Genomic DNA, 23,655 nt, shown 5'->3' on the forward strand with positions numbered 1-23,655 from the left:
GCCCGTTGAGCCACACCGCCGCGCCAACAGAGCTATGCCAAACTGGAGAAATAGTAAACCTGTACTACTAATATCATTTTACAACAATAATTACACAAATTAACGGCAATAAAACGCTATAACAATAACCTAATACACAGAGAAATATCTACACTGCCGGCAGTCTGACAAACCAGCTGAAAGAGAAAGTTACACAGCTGCTCACTAGTGACTCAAGTGGTAAGAATAAATATGGGCATACAGAATAAAACAGAGTTATAGACGTGGTCGTCTCAAAATGGTAGTTTTGGTGTATCCAAATATATATTTCAATATTATTGCATGAGGTCCAAATTTTATTTTTGTGATGTAATTTAGGTGATTTCATACAATGAATAAGTATACAATGAAAAGATGTAGTTTGTTTGCAACATATATATTATGATCATTAGTTTGGTTATCCAATTGGTTTGATTTTAAGCGTTTATAAATATTTTTGGTTGTTTATTCTTCTGAAACCATATACAATCAATTTCGGTTCTTGCTGGAGATGTATTTTGATTCTGGGCTAGAATTTCTTTCCAATTTGTTGGAATGTATCGCCAAATGTTGCGTATTTCGAAGTTGCATTTTCTATTCAATGCAATTTTCCTGGTCTATAGTAAATTTGATTCACGAGGTCTCCTGAATTTTGTTTCACAATTTGTCCTAAAGTTAAAACTTTGGCTTGAATCCATTTAATTTCTTTTTAGTTTTGTCTCCAAAGATAAAAATGAATTAAACCATGAGGCTTTCTAATTTTACTTCCGCTGGGGAACTTGGTTGACAGCGCGTGAGATTGAGTTCCTTGAATGCATTAATTAAGTTTAAATAAAATTGTGGTATGAGATTGTTTCTTGTGTTTTTAACGTCTAAATGCAAGCATTCCAAATTACCTCTGAAAATGAATGAGCAATAGTCATTTATATAAAATTTGGCCCGTTTACTCCAAGGTTTCTGTTCCCCTTTAAGTAATTTAATAATCCATTACAATTGTATAGATTTAATCTGAGTGTTGATATCCATCATGTTTAATCCCCCCTTATTTATTTTTTTTCGTTAATGATTTTTTGAGCAATCAATTGTGGTTTTCCATTCCATAAAAAGTAGAAGAGTTTAGTTTGTAATTTTTTCATGAAACTTTCCGGCATAATTTCGAATCCAGCTAAATACCAAATTTTTGATAACATTAGTGCTTTTGTAACCGTAATTTTTCCTATTATAGAAAGATTTCGGGCCTTCCATAGATTTATCAAGCTCTGGATGCTTTTAAGAACCTTATTCAAAAGTTTTTCAATGGAACAAGTGTTATTCCCTATGTATGTCCCCAATATTTTGATTTCATCTTTTTTACTTCAATACCCTTGTAGTCTGGGCCAATGTTCCAATCAATTGCATTACCACACAATCAAATTTTACATTTCTGTTTGTTGATTTGTATTCCCGTACCCATTTTAAAGTGGTTTAATATTGCAAGACTTTCATCAATAGAGGCCAAATTTGTTACCGTTAAAGTTGTATCATCTGCATACCCTTTATAGACCTCAGTATCCCCACTACAATTCCTAAATCCTAAAATATTTCTATTAGATTTGATATTGTTTGCTAATAGCTCAGCTATAAACAGATATAAATATGGTGCTAAGGGGCATCCTTGTCTCACTCCTCTTGTTAGCAAGAAATCTTGAGACAGGTATCCATTGGTAATAATTTTTGAACGAGTGTTACGATGCAGACTTTGAATCCATTTTAAAAAATATTCGCCGAAGCCCAATCTTCGTAAAAGTCGTAATTCACGGTCGACCGTGTCATATGCTTTCTCTTGGTCGATAGAGAATATAATAGGAGGTATATTTTGTTGATTATCCCAAAAGATGTCATCCCTAAGAGTTAATAAATTTTCATGAATCACCCTGCCAAAAATAAATCCAGTTTGATCTTGTCCAATTAGTTCCGGCAATACATTTTTTAATCTATTTGCTAATAATTTTGCTATGAGTTTATATTCAAAATTTAACAAGGATATTGGGCGCCAGTTTTTTAAATCATCTTTGTCTCCACTTTTATATAAAAGTGTTATGACACCTAAAGCTGAATCGTGAGACATTTCACCTATATTATGAAAGATTTTATAAAGAAGAAGTAGAATCGGTTTGAGTTGTTTCCAAAATTTAGCGTAAAACTCTTTCGTCAAGCCATCTATGCCCGGTGATTTGTTATCTTTCATATCTCGGAATGTTTCATCCAATTCTTTATCCGTAATTTTTCTTTCTAAAGAGTCTTTTCCAAGATTTGTCAATTTTTTTTCAAATTTTTGGATTAAGCTATTTTGGGATGTTTTATCAATACTTCTATTCTTACTGTATAACTTATGATAAAAAGAAATCTTCGTATCTTGAATTTCTTTCAGAGAGTAAACCAAACTTCCATTCGGCTTTCTCAGGGCTCTAAACATACGCTTCTTTCCATTTGATTTCTCTAAATTCAAAAAGTATTTGGTAGATTTTTCACCTTTTTTTGCCCACTTTATGCGCGACCTTATAATTGCACCATTGGTTTTAGTTTTATAATGCAGTTTAATTTGTTTTTCTAGTTCCTGTACCTTTTTCGATATTTCGTCATCTCCAATGTACCTTAACATTTCATCATATGCTACCTTGTATTTAAGTAATAGTTCTTTCTCTAATTCATTTTCCTGTTGGTATTTTATTTTAGCACAGTGTATCGCCCATTTTTTTATTTTCTTTTTACAAATATCCCAATAAGAACCCCTCTCTGATCCATCTAGTAGTTTTAATTGGAAGTGCCACTTCTTCAAAATTGCAATAATTCCTTGACAGAATTCCTCAAATTTGTTTAATTCCGAATTGTATTTCCAACAGCCAGGGCCATGTTTCATGTTAGTTAAGGATAGTATACTAAGTATGACAGGAAAATGATCACATATTGCATTCACCTGAATCTGGACATTTTTTACATTGACTGTTTCTATGCATGATATATACCATCGATCCAGCCTGCTTTTATCTACATAATTGTTATTACATTTTTGCATCCAAGTATATTGTTTCGTTTTACTGTTAAATTTTCTCCAAATATCAATCAAATTCCAATTCTGTATTAGGTTTTGTATCTTTTTTGTACTGCTATCTATTCTATAGTTTTGTTCTGGGAATTTATCATTTTTATCCAAAACACAATTAAAATCACCCCCCATAATAATAGAATATTGTGCATTTCCTATTTGACTTACTAATTCTCCTATTTTATTTTCTATTAATACAAACAATTCAGATCGATCATGGCACCTATTTGCAGCATACACATTATTCAAAATAATATTGGTTTCAGAAGATTTCCACCATCAGTGTTAACTCTAAGCGAATTATGAGTGCGAAAGTGCTTCGCAGTCGAAAAAAAAAGTGCGAAAGTGCTTTTGCCGATTTTAACAAGTTAGGTGCTCTAGCCTTTCATATAACCCATTTAAAACGGCATAGATACTCGAAAAAGCGCTCCTCCCGTTAATATTATGAATTAAAGAGAAGCCTTTACTTTAACCGAGTTCCCTTTAAGAGAATTCATGTTTAATTAAAACAAGCGAATTCATCGGCAACGAAAGGACATCTGCTAATACCTGCCGCGGACAAAACTTTCATGCAATGTATCACGGTGTCAGTTGCTTACTCGCATGAACAGCAAAGGCTTTCACATTTGTTACTCCTTCCATCTAACAGACATTGATTGATACACGCAGGCTGGAAACCATATTAGTTACAGAGTGGATCATTTGTACAAATCCCGTGCAAAATAATTTCCCCCTCCCCCCAAAATATAAATAGCATTCAACTAATTAGGGTTAGGTGCGCTGGAAATTCAACTTTTCGATTTATCCCTAAACCTACTCTGATAATTATTAATTTGTGATTTTGAACCACTCTGAAAGTCGCCACCCGCTGTTTTAAAAGATAGGTTAACCTACGTTCCCTCCGGAATATTACGCAGGATACTCCCCTGTTTTAGGAGATAGGTTGACCTACTTTCCTTTCAAACTTTTTTCTTCGAAATATTACACAAGATCACTTTGAAAATCCTCCCGTTTCGTGAGCTAGCGTGACCTAATTTATCATTTACATTTATATTATACTATTTCAGAGCTTACCCAAAGACAAGTAATTTTTAAATGTTGACATGGGTTCCATTACATTTGAACCCATGACAATTTCACCTGTATGCTATTGCACCTATGGAATTTTTTTTGTTTCACGGATAGTTAAACCCATACTAACCCTAACCCATGGGTTTTAGCATCCGCATATAGATTGAACCCGTGGATATACGCATGGGTTCAAATGTACGGTCACCGTTGACATGCCTTGGTTTGCGTGCGAGTTAGTTTAAATCGGGCAGAAAACATCATATATTGGCAAAATGTTTAGTAATGCCATGTACTTTCAGCATTCATAAATAGCACTCTTTGTAATGCTGCTGACCTAGTATCAAATATTCGCCTCACAACGCCACTTGCGAGGTTTCCATAAATTTCAATTACACTAATAGGAACGATGACACCAAAGAGTTTTCTTTTGCGAAGGTACACGAAATATAACGAGGGTGATTCTTGAAAGAAACATGATAAATAATTTTTATTCGACCACATGAACACTGATATCCTGAAAATTAATGTTGAAAGATAAGTACGCATTCTCAGATATCGGACATCCAGTCGCGATATTCAATCGTTCATATGCACAAATCTCACATTAATAGTAATTGCTACCCAAGTTTGTAAAGTTTAGAAACCAACAAACAGAAAATAACTTATCCTAAAACACAATTAAAATTTAGTCAGCAATAAATTCGTCGCCAAGACCATGCCATACACAACAAAAAAGATTTGGTCGCGAGAATTACGTTAGATGACTGCAAAACGATGTTGTTTTTTAAGCAGAATGTAAAAAAATTTATAATTAATAAACGGGAGTTACGACGCCCCTAACACATCGTGTGTATTAAACTTCCCTGGTAAGTACTATTATTATTGTACTTATACACCTGTTGGAGTATTTCGGACAATTTCGAATTCAAAATTAATGAAAACCCGACATATAATAAAGACGCAAAAGTAAAATGAACATTTATTGAAAAAGTTATTATTTAAAAAAGACAACATGATCGTACAATTCCGCCAAAACCTCGATGTTCGCAAGTGAGATGATAAATAAATACTTCCCTGTATTCGATCAATTAACTTTAGCGTATCGTTGTTCTGCCAACAAACAGCCGGGTGCAAAATATTTCCGTCCTGTGATATACTCACAAATATTCTCGATATTAATATCATACCCTCGCGTATGTACTTTCTATTAGCTCTTTAGTAATCCCTTCCATCCTTGGCCAAGTCATGTTTCGAATATGTGAACATTTTATTCGACCATACATGGCCGGCGGGATGTTAAAATTGTAAACAAGAGAGAGGTAAAATCAATCGCGAATTTCGTTATAACGGCTCGTTTACGAATTGTTGCATCTGTTATCGTCGAAAATGATTACATTTGTTGTATTTTGAGGCATTTAAGCAGTAATAATTAGGGCATGACATCATCAAAATCGTCTAGTGTACTTTTGATACAACCTTGAAATCAATACAAACATTTTATGGGCCGTAATCGGTATTTGGCAATCAAGTGAGATCTTGAAATTGCAAATTCCGTAAATAAAATTGTGAATTACTCGGTAAATTCAGCTTTAATGACCGTCGGGGTATTGTTTTGTTGAAAATTATTATTATTGTGAGAGCGCCAAAAACATACAGTCCATGCGATGCGACTGCAATTTATATGGCCGCAATTGGTGTGGCGCGTTTATTAATAGTGTAAAATAAATTAAACGAATATCAATTATAACCAAGCCTGTCGGCGTGTTTATTTTCTGTGGGCAAGAATCGTAAAATACCATCTTAAGACAAATTTACTTCTATTATAAATCTCAATTTTCAGTTATTTTCGTTATACAAATAACGTGTGGCAACTTTTTAATTTATCGTTGACCAAAAAACCGCCCCACACTCGTCCAAACGTGTGTCGAGCTTGAACGACAGGAACATTTTCATCGATGACTTTAATTAGGGAAAATATGTATTTTATTGGGAATGCAAAATAAATGTAACAAAACGCATTTTTTTGTGATATAACTTTGTATTTTCGGAAACGGGTTGCCGTGAAAGGTAAAATTTGATCTAAATTAATCGCAAAAATGTTTTATTTTAAATGTAACAAAACACATTTTGCGATATAACCTTGATTTTCGAAAACAGGTGTCCTGAAAAGTAAAATATGATCTAAATTAATCGCAAAAATGTTTTATTTTAAATGTAACAAAACACATTTTCGCGATATAACTTTGTATTTTCGAAAACGAGGCGTCACGAAAAGTATTAATCTAATGTTTTATCTATCGTCTAGCTAACGTCTGGTACACATCATTTTCGGGGAGAACTCTAGCCCGCGAAACGTCATTTAATTTAAAATAGAGAATGTTTCACGCATTCCAAAACGGAAAATCACCAGTAAGTGGACAGGGATTCAACCCTCCGGATTCAGTATTCTATATCCCCTGTGTCAGAACTTTCTGAAGAATGGGATAAAGAACCCGTCAAACCGCCGCGGTAGAAGATGGAGTATTTTTTGCACTAATAATTAGGGCGTGACATTATCAAAATCGTCAAGAAACTGGTGACTTTGCAAATTCCATAAATAAAATTGTGAATTGCTGGGTAACATTTAGCTATAATTATCGCCGGGGTATTGTTTTGTTGAAAACACGTTGAAACTTGAGGGAATTCGTTACAATTAGCGCCTGACCTCTATTAGGCACTCGAAAAAAAAGCACCCGAGCTCAATCTTTTTAGCATTAAGTCGCATACGTAAAATATCCTGTAAAAGAAGTGCTGTTCATTAACGTCATCTCGTCTTATGTCCACGCAGAAATGCCTTTAATGCCGAATTATTCAATCACTATTTTAAATCAACATTCAGGATTGGCACAATTTCAGATTTGCAAAGTTTATCACCATAGAAATGAGAAAGTTGATTATCGTCTTAATAAATATCTGCATCACGGTATCGACAATAATATTACCATTCGCATAAAATTGGGACGGTAAATTTACAAATCTTGATAGGTAATATTAAAGCCAACGCAAATGTTAATTTGAGTCCTCAATGTCTTCAAAAGCTGTTGCCGATGTGAACGAACGGGTAAACCCGAAATATAAAACTTTGATGTCCACCGACCCGCAAGAATTCATATTTGTAAAAAGAGAGGGCGGGAATATAGATTACCAAAACCTGGATATCGCTGCCAAAACGATCGGTGACAAGAACAATTAGCGATTACAACGGAATTAACCAGTAAAAAGGCTTTGTTGCCGATTTTTTAATGTTTCCACCGATGTTCCAAAAATATTTGTTATTCGGTACTCGTTAAAAATATTCGATTCCACAAAATATTGAATTTTGCCCACCCGTACTCTCAACATTGTGATTACAATAAAATGGCACTTAATGGTATTTTGTGAATTAGGTGATTTTGCGAATCTGTGACATGCTGCTAAAAGTTTCGTCTGATTTGAAAATCGTGCACTTTGGTCACAATTCATCCAAAGTGACTATAACACTTTACTAACACTTTTATAGTCATTTTGAATTCATCGCTATCATTGATAGTCACATGACCACTCTCGTTCAAAGAAACCCACTGCGTAGTATTCCAACATCTGGTTTCAAAGACCGGGAGCGTTTTTGCGGGAGAAGCGGAATCGGTGTGCTTGTATAATAATCATATTATAAACAAGAATTTTGCCGATTATGCAAAAGCCTTATCTCTTATGTCTGCATCTCATAGTTTAGAATTCCAGTAAATATCGTTATGATATGCAGAATTGAGTTACAAAAGTACTAGTATGTTACTTATTTGTCAACTTAATACTCGAAAATATTTGTTAACTTTGAACTTTTATTCCATTCAAAATCGGGAAAAAGTGCTATTTCGCAGTCCCTAAAAAAAGTTGCGAAAGTGCATCGCAATTTTCGCAAAAAAGTGCGCTAATAGTGAACACTGTCCACCATACTATTATAAATCGATCATTTTCATCTATTTCCACTTTTTCAAAATCTAATTCGAAAATAAGATGCCTACACCGGAAGAAATATTAAAAAATGTAGTCCAAATTGCATACCTGCTCCATTCTTTGGTCCATTTGGCAGATTCTACTTCGCTTTCACAGTGGGTTTCCTGGAGAAATGTAATATCCGCTCCAGTTCGTTTCAGATAATCTAGTACTGATTTACGCTTTATATGCTGTCTGATACCTTTGACATTAAATGTCAAGAGTGTAACCGGTAAATTATGCATAGCGGACTGCCTAATCCCCCTGCCCTATTGATATATGAAGTGAAAATAAACAAATTAAAAAAAAAAAAAAAGTACCTGAAAATTGATAAAACTGTAGTACGGCTAAAACAGAAACCTGTTAGTTCATCATCATTATGATAATTTATTAGGTTTTAGGGAAGTTTATCAATACTGATCTATTTATGAGGCTTGCGTCAACGATTTAGGCTTATTCAAGATATTTTCTATTGTTTCCATGTTTTCCAAAATGGGTTGAGATGATGTTCCAGGGATATCATCTATTGTGTATTGTGATTTGACGTTTTTTTCCTCGCTCCGCACATGTTTAGTGTTGTGTATTGAAGCTGGATTGTCTTCATCATCTTCCTCATTTCTTTTATGTTTCCCTTCTCTGAGGTTTACAAATGGACATATGTTTTCAAGTACTTTCTCTGCTCCGTCATCAGTGAGATGAATCATGTCGTCCTCGAAATACCTATCTATTAATTTACCTACGTGTTGTCCCCATGCTTCTTGTATTGTTTCATTCAGTCTGTCAGATCCTTCTGGTCCTTTACTACGCCCGCGGATACATCCTTGACCTGCATTGTTATCAGGGATGGCCAATTCGAATTTGGTATTCGAATATCTCGTCATTCGAATATCGGAATTAGCGTTCATAAGAATATCGGATATGTGTGTGACGTCACACATTTTCGACGCCGCTCTCAAGATGTTTCCGTTGAATGAAAACATTCTCAATAGAAACTTGCGCGTGATTGTTTTCATCACTCATCTGCGTAACGTGTTATTCAGGCCGTAAACGCCTTTACGTTTGTGTTATTTCCTTTAAAACGAAAATTTTCCACAAATTTGTTGCACGTAACGAAGACAATTATTTTATTTTTGTACGCGCACGGAATTGTGAATCTGGTAAATACGTTCATCGGCGGCGAGTTTCTAAAGACAACGTAACTTTTTGATTGAAAAGCGGCAATTTAAAAAACTGAAAAAAAAACCGTAAACAATATAAGTTTTATTGAGGCCCGCGAAAATTTGCAAAACGCTTTTCTAGGCAGTGAAAATCGCAGAATTTCGTGTGCCTCTGGCACACATTATGTTTGGTCGGCGTTTAGAAACATATCGTCACGAATTGAGGGCGGGATTTGCCTGATTATCCATTACTTCAAATTGCCGTCGAATATTTTCAAAGTATATTTAATCAATTTTATATTGATGAAATAAATTTCACTCCGAGATGTTACAGAAGATTTACGGATTTTTCGAACGGTTTCATCTAAAAATAATGGCAGAGTGGCAGCATTTCGATTGAGTACATCTAAATATTTGCCGAATTCGCAAAATACGGATCAAAACATTATTTAATCGGGCAGTTTACCACACGTTTTTATTTTTATGACCACGGATTGCAATGGTATATAAGAGTGGTGAGGATTTTATTTTGTCGACGCAACCGCAGGTTAAATTGAAGACAATTAAATTAATAATGAAGCAAGACATTTTAAATATGCCCGTATCGGTCACGAATTCATCACTTTGCACGACAGAAAAATATATTGTTATATTATTTGTTGTAAAAGTCGACTCTTTTAACAGGTAGCATAATCGCGGCGATGAATACGTATTTTCAATTTACTGCTAAACTTTATATTTATATTCATTGTATGAAATGAATTATACTCTACACTTAACAGGTTTTCATATCATTATTTGAGATTTTTCTAACGGCGATAACTAGTTGGCAAGATTGCAAAAATAAGTATTAAAATTAAATACATCAGGCAGTTTATCTCGTACTTTTAGGTCACAGATCGCCGTGGACCGAATAGTAATGTTTTTTTTTTGACGTAAGAAGAAGCAACCGCCAGTTACGTTAGACACATTAAATTAATATATAAAGATATTTTAGAAACTCGTAGTTGTCATTGATTGAATATTTTACGTAACAGGATGATCATTATACGCTGAAAAGACGGCTCTTTTAACGAGCGCGGAATCGCGGTGGGTGTTACCAAAGTCACTTTGGGTGTTACAGGCGGCAATGGGAATTTCCGATTTCGAAAATCCTGGCTGCGCGGCTGGCAGTGGTGGTCATTTATCCTCTACTAATTTATTTCTAATTTTAAACACAACAATATGTTACACATAATAACAATATGGTTCACATAAATTAATATACAAATATACTGGTAGGTAGTAGAATACTCTATGCTTAAATATTAGAATTTGTAAAGGCATAATGGATTTTCGATTGTTGTTGCTTGTTTCAGTTGCCTGTATTGCCAATAAATTTTATTACTCTCAGAAAATATACACAATTATCTGAATACAAGTAGTATTTTTGTCAACAGACTTGACTATTATCATAATATCATGGTACCAGAAAGCGTCAGACAACTCCTTGGCTATCTTTTCATATGGTCATTTGTACAAAGTGAATAATTTTAATAAACTGACTGTGTCTCAAGTTGCTATTATTTTTTATTGATAGCAATAAACTATCAATTGTCTTGTGTACATATATTGTTGGTTTGTGGCTTTATTCTGATATTTTTATTGAAGCTTATTCCCTAATTTACTGGGTTTTAATAAACTAAACAAAAATGTGTTATTTTCGATTTTAGAATGTATTCGGAATTCCAGATTCGAAAACATTATTTTAGAATGTATTCGGAATAGTTTAGTATTCGGAAATGGCCATCCCTGATTGTTATATATCAGATTTTTCACTTGGTCTCTCTCCATCCATGTACAATTGTCGAATTTTATGTTTACTGTATTGATTTGCTCCACATTCCCATCTTCATCTTCATCGTCGTCCATAATGGACGTTTTTGTCTGGACGCTTTATAAATTGACTGTGTTCCAGACAACTAGTTTTGTATATTACGGTTATTCAATCAAACAGCGCGAGAGCCTCTTAATCAAATAGCCTTTGCTTTGCACTACACATGTATCGATATGAACGGGTGTATATCAGATACCGGTACCGTACTTACTGACTTACCGGAGCGAACCCGGTGGGTGTCTATTTTATCTTGCAACTGACAGGAGCCAAATGGATGTTTTTGTTTTATTACCGCCCAGTAACAAAGTCACGTGACCCGTGCAAGTCCTCCATACACTGAAAAGGCTGCTCTTTTTACGAGCGCGTAAACGTGGTGACGTACAGACGGCCCTGGGAATTTCCGATTCTTACCCTCCCGACCCCCTCTTCTGAAAATCTCGGCTAAAATGTTTTGTATCAGTTGTGCATTTGAGCAAATTTATATGTGTTCTATGGAATTCGTTTTTTTGTGTGCAATGACGTCATCAAAAATTGCGTCCGGTTGTGGTTCCGCTTTTGTGATAGCCTACGCCCTACAGTGACAGATTGCATACCGGTACCTGTACTACAGTACCGTATTCTGTTTTGGCTTTTATGTTCATATACTGAATATATCTGAGCCTCGCTCTCTCGTTGAATGGCTAAGAGGCAGCCGAGATGCGTGGTCAGGGTAACATCATTTCACTTGGCAGCACGCTCTGGTGTTAGAGTACCGGTACCGCAGACTTTCTGACTAGAATTTTTCGTCGACTACCGGTACCGGTACTGAATTGTTCGCTTATCGAGTCTTTCAAGAACGGAGTATCACTGTAACTCTGAATCATGGAAAAAGTAAGCTCTTTTTGAAATCTGTAATGCTCGTTACTGGAAAATTATTTGCAAACAAGGATATTACAGGAGTTTGTATGGGAGTATTGGATAATTTCATGTAGGACAGTAGGAGATACTTTCATCGGGAAGAGTAAATTGGATCCTTCAACCTCATGGTATGGATATCGGGTCTCGTGAAGCAAACGCCATAACTGCTTGAAAACGCCTAACAAAAATGTGATGTGAAATGAACGCGGTAACTGCTCAAATACCCCAAACACAAATGTGGTGTGAAAATGAACGCTGTTAGTGCTTAAATAACGCCAAACAAAAATGTGATGTAAAATGCTGAACGCATGGGATAAATGCGAAGCGGACAACTCGACTCACGATAGGACAGATGAATCGTCCACCATGTCGCATTTTAGACGGCAACGTTTTAAGACAATACGGGTGTAATTTCTATCTTTTTACATTAAAATTTCACATCACATTTTTGTAGGGTGTTATTCGAGAATTTAGGGCGTTCATTTCACATCACATTTTTGTTAGGCATTTTTTGAGCAGTTACGGCGTTTACTTCACTAGACCCGATATCTCTTTATCATGCCTGTTTGAATATACTTGTTGTTTATAGCGATATTTTGAAAGTCCAAAATAGTGTCAAATAAACTGATAGTTGAGGTATTAGGATATACAGACTTTTCACCCCACAAGGTGACGTAAGATGACGTTTTGAGTTTTCTTTTATTCACATTTGGAATTGTTTATTAAAAATAGTAACATAAAATTACATGTCAGTTTATAGGGCATTTTAGAGTTGTCTTTCAGGTACAAGGACTGACAGGTTACCGGTATATGCAGTACAGCCCACTCCGGATTTATGGCTGTATTTTGTAACATAAAAAATACCCTCGCGTCTCTGAAATCAGGGCAGTCGAGTCGATAGGAAGCGCGATGCGTGAAAACGTCAGATGTCTGGGACTACATCACAGAAAGTCAAGCACGGCTCTTGAATTTTGCTAATTTTTCACAGATGTATACTGCCCTATATGATTAAACATACATGTATTTCTGAACCATTTTTATTCAGTTCAATGTCGGAAGTGCCCATTAAAATAATGGCGCGTAAACACAAGAGTCTATAAATAAAATGATTACTTTTGAATAAGATCAAAGGATTGCAAAATTATGCGTTTCGACTAATACAAGTCAAACTGATATTTTTGTGAATCCATGACATCCTATAAATTGTTGTATAACGATGCACAATATCAAAGTTTTTTTTTTCTCTAATTAAATTAATTTTGATAGTTTTCATTAGGGCTCGATCGATATATCGGCCTTGTTTTTTGCAAATTTCGAACTATCGGTATCGGCCAATCATGTGACTGCCAAAGTAAGCAGTTTTATCGTTTGTCTAAGATGTCTCCTAATGCCCGGTGGCATATACCGTAAGTATCTTCTTTCCTGGGATAAACATGTAAGTCCTGTATGCTCCAGTGGTACTATTTATTATTACATAGGAGTCTATGCATCTGAAACAAATTATTTTGTTTGCCAATGCGACTGAAACCTATGGGCGGGAGGTATATTCATTTGGCTAACACAGACAGTTCATGAACTCATAATAGAACTATGATAAGGAAAATCGGAATAAAATTATGCCCTAAGCCTAACCTGGTACACACACTACGGAAGTGCCAGGGAATTAGAATTAACTTTTCCCAAGATGGTCCGGTACCAGAGGCTGTGGTTTGCTGTATGAATGAGTCGTCTTATCAACTTTTCTTTTTAGGGAGAAATACAACATTTCTTTGTGGCTGGCCAGAATGATTTTTGCTTGGTATATTTTATTCAATAGTGGCTGATAGTACACTGAACAGTGATCAGTGAAGTGTGACTGGTCAGAATAATTTTGTGCTTGGTATATTTTATTTAATACTGGCTGGTAGTACTCTGAACAGTGATCAATGAAGTGTGGCTGGTCAGAATAATTTTGTGCTTGGTATATTTTATTTAATTCTGGCTGATAGTACTCTGAACAGTGATCAATGAAGTGTGGCTGGTCAGAATAATTTGTGCTTGGTATATTTTATTCAATAGTGGCTGATAGTACTTTGAACAGTGATCAGTGAAGTGTGACTGGCCAGAATAATTTGTGCTTGGTATATTTTATTCAATACTGGGTGATAGTACTCTGAACAGTGACCAATGAAGTGTGACTGGCCAGAATAATTTGTGCTTGGTATATTTTATTTAATACTGGTTGATAGTACTCTGAACAGTGATCAGTGAAGTGTGACTGGTCAGAATAATTTGTTGCTTGGTATATTTTATTTAATACTGGCTGATAAGTGGGCCGGTTACAGATAATAGACTTGGTTGCTGGGCCAAAGGCTTAAAACTCAATATGAAAAACTGAATAAAAAGATTTATTTACAACAGCTAGGCTAACTAACGTTTATATAAAGCACAATGTCACAATTGAGGTCACTAAAACTATAGTTGTAATTTAAGCAGAAACACTTCGGTTGGCCGGATCCGACCTACGGTCTATCATTTTGACCCCCCCTTATATTGCCGCCGTGTATATGAGTACCTTTTGGGTCGCTAGAAAACGAGGTGAGCTGTGAAGCAAATAATGTCATCTTCAAGGAATCTTAAGTTTGCCATTCTTGAATTTGTAATTTTGATTAAATAATTTTTGGGAGAACTGTTTCACGAATAATATTCACTTAGAATTGTGTATGGACTGAATTACTAGAGATTGCAAATACATAATTGGTTGTTCAGTTTTTTATTTTTTTATTGTTCATGTTACTGTGGAATTGATTTAATTTTACTAGTTTTTGCATTTCTTTTTATTTTATTTGCATGGTATTGTGTCAGGTATATTTGATGTTTTTATGACTTTTTGGTTAAGGCAGGTGTAACTCAACTATTAAATTTGTTCCTTGGTGCTAGTCTATCTTGGGTATTGGAATATGTAATATTTATTTACCAGCTGTTACACTGATAGTAACTGTACAACAGCGATCATGGCACATAGTTATCTCCCACAGGATTCGAACAAGATAAGCAAAATCATATATGCACTGTCATGCTTCATTGATTCTACTCGGTAGGTTCAAATGCCACCAAACCCGATTGTACTGGAATATTCTGCACAAACCTGGGTGGTATTTTACTTAGTTAGTTTGCTTGGTGGAAACCTTTGTGCACTTTAGTGTTGTCGAATAGGTTTAGATTTCTTCGAAAAACTTACCGGTAGGTTCTTAGGTTCTTCCTTGTCCATATACCTGTTTGAAAAAATTTAGTTTTAAATAATTTTGTATGAGGATTTTTTTGGTTGTATTACATTTGCATGGTATTGTGTCTGTTAGGTTTTAGCACAGTGTTTGGCAAATGCTCGGGTCGCGAGATGTTAGAAATATTTTTAGGGTTGTGCCAATCGCGCCAGAAAGTGCTTACAGACCATAAGTTAATGTGATATTAGTCCGTAAGTGGTTCAGAGCACAAAAAAAGAACTCTGGAACTAGGTTTTTAGGATAGGATATGATTTACATATTCATCCTGAGAGAGAGGAAAGTTACCATTCTATGTCGGGTATATGATTAGTTAGTTATTTGTTCTCTGAAGCATGGACTCGATGGTGGAGGAAGCCGTAAGCGACCAGCGGTTACGTAAACCACCCTACGGCGGCGAGGAGTCCAGCAATCCTCTCGCATATAACCATCCCCGCGTGGGATTCGATCCTGCGAACCCACGCAGGGTAATCAGAGTTGTGGTGGCGAGCGTATTCCTAACGCTTAGCATGATGAGCCACACTGTCACGCTGCTTGTGCTGAGTTAAATGAAGCGTTTTAAATACTTTACTGCTGGTTGTTATTCTCAGTTCAAATCTGTATCTTGGTCAAAGTTTCAATTTTGGGGTGCAAGCACTCATGCACTGAGATCTGTGTTCCACCATAATTAGGGCCTCTTTAACAAGAGCCATAATATTTGGCAACAATTTTTATGTGTGGGCAGTCGATCTGGAATGCTTTTCCTTTTTGTAAATGGAAAGTTGGGATAATTACGAAATGTAAGCAGTTGGTTAGAGAAAGTGAGATTTACAGAATAATGCTTTATTTATCTTTTGTCATTTCGGATCATATTTTGGTTTTAGTTTCGAAGCTGTTTTAGTTTGCGGTACCCCCCGAAGTATGTGTACCAGGTTAGGGTTAGGCCATAATTTCAGGTACAAATACTACGGGAGTCACGTGTCTAGTCTTCGAACTCATAACAAGGGCCATAATTTGTTTATGCAACGACAGGTGATTTTCTTTTGGTAAAAGGAAATTGTTCTGGATTAAATACTTACCAAACTTTAGGAAGCTGGTTGGAGAAAGTGAGATTTACAGAAATATTGTTTGTCACGATTTGTGACGAATGAATGTACATAACATTTTTTAAAAACATACAAACCAGGATGTGCTAAATAGGCCTATAGTTTCATACAGACATACTGATGCACAAAAATTCTTCAGTTTAAAATCGATAGTGAGAATTGTTGTCTTGTTCTAGAATAGCAAGGCAATTCATCACAGTAAAACCATAGTAGCTTCAGAAATAGGCTTATTTTTATCTTTTGTCATTTCAGATCATATTCTGGTCTTAGTTTCGAAGGTGTACTTGGATAGTATCTTATTTTCCTTTTGAAGTTTGTCTTTGCTTTCTCAAAACCTTAAAGTGTCACGTAATCAAACTTGGTTTTACTGTGGCGATTCAGGTTGTAAAAACCTCTTGTTTGTTGAAGGTGACATAGTGCTCAATCACAATATTCACTTTTTCATGTAATTTTTTGTTTGTCCGAATATATGGTGTAAATGGCAATAAAGAAATAGTATGTTTCTTCAAGTACAAGCCACATCGCTACAGTAAAACAAAACTAGCTCATTCTTCAAAAATGAACCTTTTTAATTTGTGTCATGACGTAGCAAAGGCCATTTTTGGGTTTTAGTTTCAATGCTGTTCCTGTTTTAGATTTCAGATAGTACCTTATGTCCATTTTTGAAGTTAGACCGTTAGAATCCGACTATTACAACCTTTGAATAAGCAAATTGGTTTTACTGTGGCGATCCAGGTTATTTATTCCTGTAATCATCTCTTGGTTGTTGAAGTTGTGAAAACCAATATTTACTCTTTCTTTGTTCCCCCGAATATATTACTGCAGTTTTAAATACAGAAATAGTATAGTAGTATCTCCAATTATCGGAGATATGAGTGACCGACTAGAAGATGTGATCAGAGGATGTGTGAGACAATTTGCTTCAACTGTTGATTTCACAACCTTCGCACAATCTGGGAACGGACTCTCACTCAGTGTGCAAGATGTCACTACGGTCATTGAAAACCACAGATTCTCTGTTGAAGAACAGAAGAAGAAATTGTTCTGGCTTTGGGTCGAAAGGAACCAACCGAATGTAACAGCACAAAGGATAAGGAATCTTGTTACACGATACCATGCAGCTGAACAACAAGGCGCTGCTGCTCCTATTGGCAGACTTGAAGATGTTTTTCAAGATGTTATTAAACGATTTACATCCAAGGAATTCAAGCAGTTTGCGGGATCAGGGCAGGGATTATCTCTTACTGAGTATGAAGTTGACACTATCACAGAAAATAATAGATTCTCAGTGGAGGAGCGAAATCTTAAATTACTGTGGAAATGGAGGCATTCTAAGTATCCAAACACTAATGATGCAGCTGTGATAGAAAGAATAAGAGCAGTGGTTGGGCTTTATGTTCAAGATGCAAATCGAGTAGAGGAAGAACAGTTCATTCAGGAAGATGGAGACAGAATGCTGGAATCATTCAAAAAACTTTCTGTGAAACCAACTCAAACAACTGAAGTTTCAGAAGAAAAAGAATTTCTTGAAGTCGTGAAAAATTATACAAAGCAGATGTTGGAATCTCGATTGGAATCCGCCAGTGAAAAAACAAAAATGGATGATTTTATACTTCCCAAGGTGACTGAGTTCAAGGAATCCGAATCCAACAAACAGAGTAGTTTGCAATCAGTGGATATCATGAAGATTCATTATGATAACTCAGTCAACCGTGTGATGTTGCTAGGAGACACAGGCTCAGGAAAAACAACATTCTCGATGAAATATGCATTGTCAGCGTTAGAAAATAAATTAAACTTTTCGAATGAAATTAAGATGGTCTATTTCGTTGATGTTTCTAATTTACAAGGTGATTCTCAATCAACTGCTTTTGATCTTCTATTCGTTCAACAACTTGGTTCGAAACTTCCCGAGCATCTCCATCGTGTTGGACAAAAGTGGTTGAAACTGAATTCAAAACATATTCTACTTGTAGTTGATGGGTTGGATCAGAGTCTGAAGCCTTTTGCAAATAATTATGGAAGAATTGGAGTGGACACTCTAGCGGAAACCAACACTATTCTCGCTAATATTTTATCCGGCCACATGTATCCAGGAATGAAGATTTTGTCAACGACTCGTTGGAATGTTTATTGGAAGTTGCCTCCATCTATCAAGGCCACCTTGAATCTCACCTTAGGGGGATGGGATGATAAAACACTGGAACTTCTTGCTGGAAAGTTATTTAGTCCTGACGCAAGAAAAATATTTGATGATTTGAGACGTAAAGCACCAGGTTTTGTTTCAAATCCGATGTTTTTTTTCTACTTGGTTCGAGTTTTAAAAGATTTCAAAGAAAGCGATGTTGATACTTTAACAAATCTGATGGTTTCTGTTTTGAACCTTTTTTCAGGATCTCGTCATGGACAAAATGTCGGAAGTCTGTTATTGGAACTCATGAAGTTGGCTTACCACGGAATGATAGAGAATCGATTTGTTTTCACTGCAAGCTATATTAGATCACTTAAGTTGAATATGAATGACATGCGTGGTCTTGTTGAGATGGATGCTGACACTCGATTTGTTGAGTATGTTGCGGGTGACAACGACATCAGCTTACGGTTTTCACACCAGAGTATAGGAGAGATACTTGCTGCCCTGTATGCCTGTACTCTTGATTTGGATGAATACAAGAAGTTTATCGAGAATTATTATAATAAACCAGGAATGGAAGTCGTTATAAAACATACTTTTGGAATTATTCTCAACAAATCAACTTCAGAAAAAGCAGCAAAATATCTTCCTGATAACTTGCATATCAAGTCTGAATACCTGATGGGCTACTTGGATAAATTATTGAAAGGAAGAGTCATTTCAGATAAACGAGTCGTGACTTTATTACTTGAATGTGGTCCTGATGTGATCAAGAAAGTTTGCTCACAAATAGAAAAGATGGATTTGATGTCAGTCCAACTTGGAGATCAGCATGCAGTGATGTCTGTTGCTGATCATAGTTTTTCATTTCATACTTTGAAACTATTGAGATTGGAAATACATCCTGGGAATTATTATTTCCTGCAACATGTTCTTGGTTCTGTGCAGAATGTTGATGTGGAATTCTTCCATCTTATCAATTGTGATTCTGATGCTGAGAATCTTCGAATCCTGAATGAAACCGTGATGAAAGGAAACCTTAAGATTAGGTGGGACCTCACAATAAGAGAAAGTCCAGCACTTGAACCACTTGGTTATTATTATCTAATTGGATTGGTTTGTCATGGTGGTGCGGAAGGGCTTGAACTGAGTGGCTGTGACCTGAATGCAGAGAAAATAAGTAAGATAAACCAAGCAGTCATTGAATATGATGTGAGGTTGAATTCATTGAATATTGATGCGGATCCTAACATGGATGCAGAAGCATTTCAACAATTGCCCCAATTATTAGGGAATGCAAAGACTGAAGATATCACACTGAATGACTGTGACCTGAATGCAGAGAAAATAAGTAAGATGAATCAAGCAGTCATTGAATACGGTGTCAAGTTGGATTCATTGGATATTTATAGGAATCCTAATATGGATGCAGACGCATTTCAACAACTGGCAAAGTTTCTGAAAAATACTGAGGTTAAAGATCTGTGGACACAAGATTGCATTCCAACCATTGAGCAGTTATCAGATTTTTGTTCAAGTTTAGAAAATGAAGATGTCAAGTTGTCTCGCTTAATCCTGGGAAGATCAACTATAGAATCTCTCACTGATGATGAACTGATGATTGTTTCTAGATTGGTTCAGAGGGTGGAAGAGCTCGGGTTTTCTTGTCAAAAGTTGCCTGAGTCAAAGATGGAATTCCTGATTAAGGAAACTGCGAGACTTTGTCCAAGTGCAAAGATGAATAGTGACTCATGGACTATCTATATAAGAAATCCAATTGTGAAATGCTGAAGTCGAATTATTATTTCAAGAAATTCTGAACAAGCTCAGTGAAGCGCGAGTTTCCAAGCATGAAGCATCCAAAGATACTTCACAAATATCCAACCTATTTTCAATTAACCCAAAACCACAAAATACTGTTGAATACCGGGCAATCCTGCATTTCATCTTGCGAGGCCTACACTTCAAATCAGGGGTGTGTAACTTTTAAATATCGGAGGGCCAAAACAAATAACTGGCCAAAAGCGTGTGCCGAATCTTTATTTCTTGTTATTGATCGTATGGCTTCATTAAGACTCCTTGCGGAAATGATGAGTTGAGACGCATAAATTTCTGGAGAAAATTGCTATTCAAATTTACTAACACTTAGACTTTAAACGAAGTCGATGGGACATTTGCAGATGGTTTTATTTCCCAACTACCAAATTTGCTTTAATGAAAATGTTAGCAATTTGAAGCCCATTATCCAAGTGTTTGTCTGTCAGAACTGATTGATAGGGGATTTCATATCGCCCATTTTAGAGCAAAATTGTTTGCAAAAATATGTTTAGCAAAAAAATGCCATTTTCGAATTTTTTTCAACATGGTAAGTATCTTGGTTGAATTAATTTCAATAAAAAAATCGCCAACATTCATTTTCAAATACTTTAAATCTGTTTTACGAAATGGACTGATGACATCATACGTATAGAATAAGTATAATAGGCCGGACACCATTCTGAATTGGCACTTGTCTGCGGGTGGAAAATTTTTTCCTGCGGGCCGCAGTTTGCATACTCCTGCTTTAAATGAAGGAATCAGACTATTATTATCACTGGTATATTTATTCTGAATTCTGATTAGATTTATTAGAAACTTTCCATTTTACATATTTTGACTTGATAGAACAGCCACTCAGACGTGCATATTCTTAATTAAATTAAACTGTAAGTTATACATTCTTATTTAGTGTGGCAATATATTTTCAGTGTGTGTTTATATTTTTAATAAAAATCTTCAAATATTTTACTTAAGTATGCTTTCGTAACTTTTATTCAACTGTTTTGAGGTAATTGATGCACAACTTGCACAAGTTAAATTAAATATAATACTTTTTGATCCCTAATGCAACCAATATGTCACAATTCTATTTCTCATCATTGTTCTTTGTTGATGAAGTATAATGCCCCCATTTTTTATACATTCTTTTATTACTGTAAATATTAACTAATCTGTGTATTCTTGTGATTTAGCTTACTGTAGGCGATAATATATTAAGTCTTGTTTTTACAAGAGCATTTTGGGATTTATAACTCATATAGAGATGTAACCTGGATATACTGGGAGTAGCTGTACCTGGGTATACTGAGCTGAACAGTCTGGTGAATGAAACGAGTAATTCTTGAATGGTTTTCATATTTAATTTTTTGATGAATTTCCAAATTTCCAGTCAAATTTTCTTTGAATTGAAACTGGTTTCGTAAACAGGTAAAAACATAGTAAATGCTCGTAGAGGGAGAATGTTCAATAAGTGGTCACATTTGGGCACAAAACTCTGTATTTTAAATATTATTTAATTTGGAGGTGTTTTTCTGATTGCAGATATGGCATAATACGAATGCATTGCCTCAGCGTAAAATAGAGATAAAAAACTGAGTAAATGGAAATGAATACAGATATAAAATGCTATTTTTTCTGATGCTGCAACGGCTCTCACCCCTGCGTAACTGTTTTCCCGATATTTCTCTCGCTTTCATTTTGCGTTATAAAGGTGTCTCTACTAATTCCCGGTGTCTTATGATTAGCCATTTCATGCATGGTCATAACTGAAAAGTTATTATCTGGAGTAACAATGACGTTTTATAAAGTGACGTTTTTGAGAGAGTACACAATGAGAAAAAGGCAAATTTAGTGTCAACATTAAACGGTGGTTCTATAAATAGAATCGATTGGAATCTGGTGAGTTGGTAATCACAGAAACATGGTACAAGTAGCTCAAAGCAATAATGTCAGTTCCGAATTTGTGACCTCCTCAAATTCAATTTTGATTTTCTTTTGATTTATTATCACGATTCACTTTGAAATATATCAATTTATAATTTTTAATACCCTTAACATATGCCCATAGTTATATTGAAAAATGTCAGATTAACAATTCTTTTTCCTGGAAATAGCTGGACTGATATTGAAGTAGCAGGAAAAGTTACAGAATAACATTTGTTCAAGCATTAACTGGACTTAGTTAAATAAAAGTCTCACTGCCATGATAATAAATACCAAAATGAAACTACAGGCTCACGAGTTTCGTCATAAAAGCATGGCTCAAAATATGATTTATATTAATATTGGCGTATCGGTTATCGGCCACTAGTTGGCCGATATATCGATATCGACGTCAAAAAGTGATATCAATCGAGCTCTCCTTGTAACCGAAACCAATTTTTTTTATCCCTCTCTCTCCCTTCCTCATTAAATAAAAGTTTCTTTCCTGCTCAGAAGATCTCGCCAGACATGCTGGAAGATGATAATTTTTTTGACCTTATCACAAGACTTCAAGGTCGTAGGATGGACGACCAACGATGTGAAATGAGAGACGACCAATCTGAATTACCAGCGTTTTTAAGACCAAACCCCCCAGATCCCCCCTCAAATCATCACCCCGCGGAGAATGGGGCATTGGAGGGAACGAGAACTCATTGGAAATGATGGGGGTGAGTCTTCTTCCACAATTTTTTTTTAAATTGTTGCGAGTGGTTAACCCATGGGGAAACAGTAAACAGTGGACATAGTCATTCTACGATGCAGCTAAAGAGAATATTTTTTTTAATGGATCGTTGTGTTATTATGTTGTTCTTTTTATTTATCGATCTTAAGATCGGTAAGTATATTGATAGGTATTTGTCTGTATGTATGTCTGTCTGTATGTATGTCTGTCTGTTAGATGCACGCGATATCTCACGAAAGCGAGATTGAATCTGCTCCAGATTTTGCATGTGCATTCATCTTATCTCGGACCAGTAGCCTATTGATTTTGGGCGAATTATGTCGTATAATTAGCGAGTTATCAATCAATTATTGATATAGTGATCTAGATTTTTGTAAAGCGAGAGAATTTTGAAACCCGCCGAGTGTGTGTGTGCGATGCGCAGTGCGCAAGTTACAAGAGCGGATGAATCGAAACTGCAGTTTCTGTTTTGGGGGATCCCCTAACTATCGATCGATAAGTCTTCGGTTTCCAACCGATATTCTCGTTTTTCTTGTTGCTGTGAAAAAAATCGCTCTTGTCAATGTTTTCAAGTTTAT

The 23,655-nt window shown here is 35.6% G+C and overlaps 1 protein-coding gene and 1 long non-coding RNA gene across 3 annotated transcripts in view; both read left to right on the plus strand.

Annotated features, from left to right (window-relative positions):
- LOC144422841 (uncharacterized) overlaps positions 1–23,608 on the plus strand; it is an 87,651-nt gene extending 64,043 nt beyond the window's left edge. The window contains exon 2 of the long non-coding RNA XR_013475403.1: positions 22,849–23,608. This is a non-coding gene — a long non-coding RNA (uncharacterized LOC144422841). The remainder of the gene's footprint in view (positions 1–22,848) is intronic.
- LOC120344542 (uncharacterized) overlaps positions 1–23,655 on the plus strand; it is a 205,501-nt gene that overhangs the window by 129,045 nt on the left and 52,801 nt on the right. The window lies entirely within an intron of this gene.

This window comes from Styela clava, chromosome 5 (genome assembly GCF_964204865.1).
Source record: "Styela clava chromosome 5, kaStyClav1.hap1.2, whole genome shotgun sequence".
NCBI lineage: Eukaryota > Metazoa > Chordata > Ascidiacea > Stolidobranchia > Styelidae > Styela > Styela clava.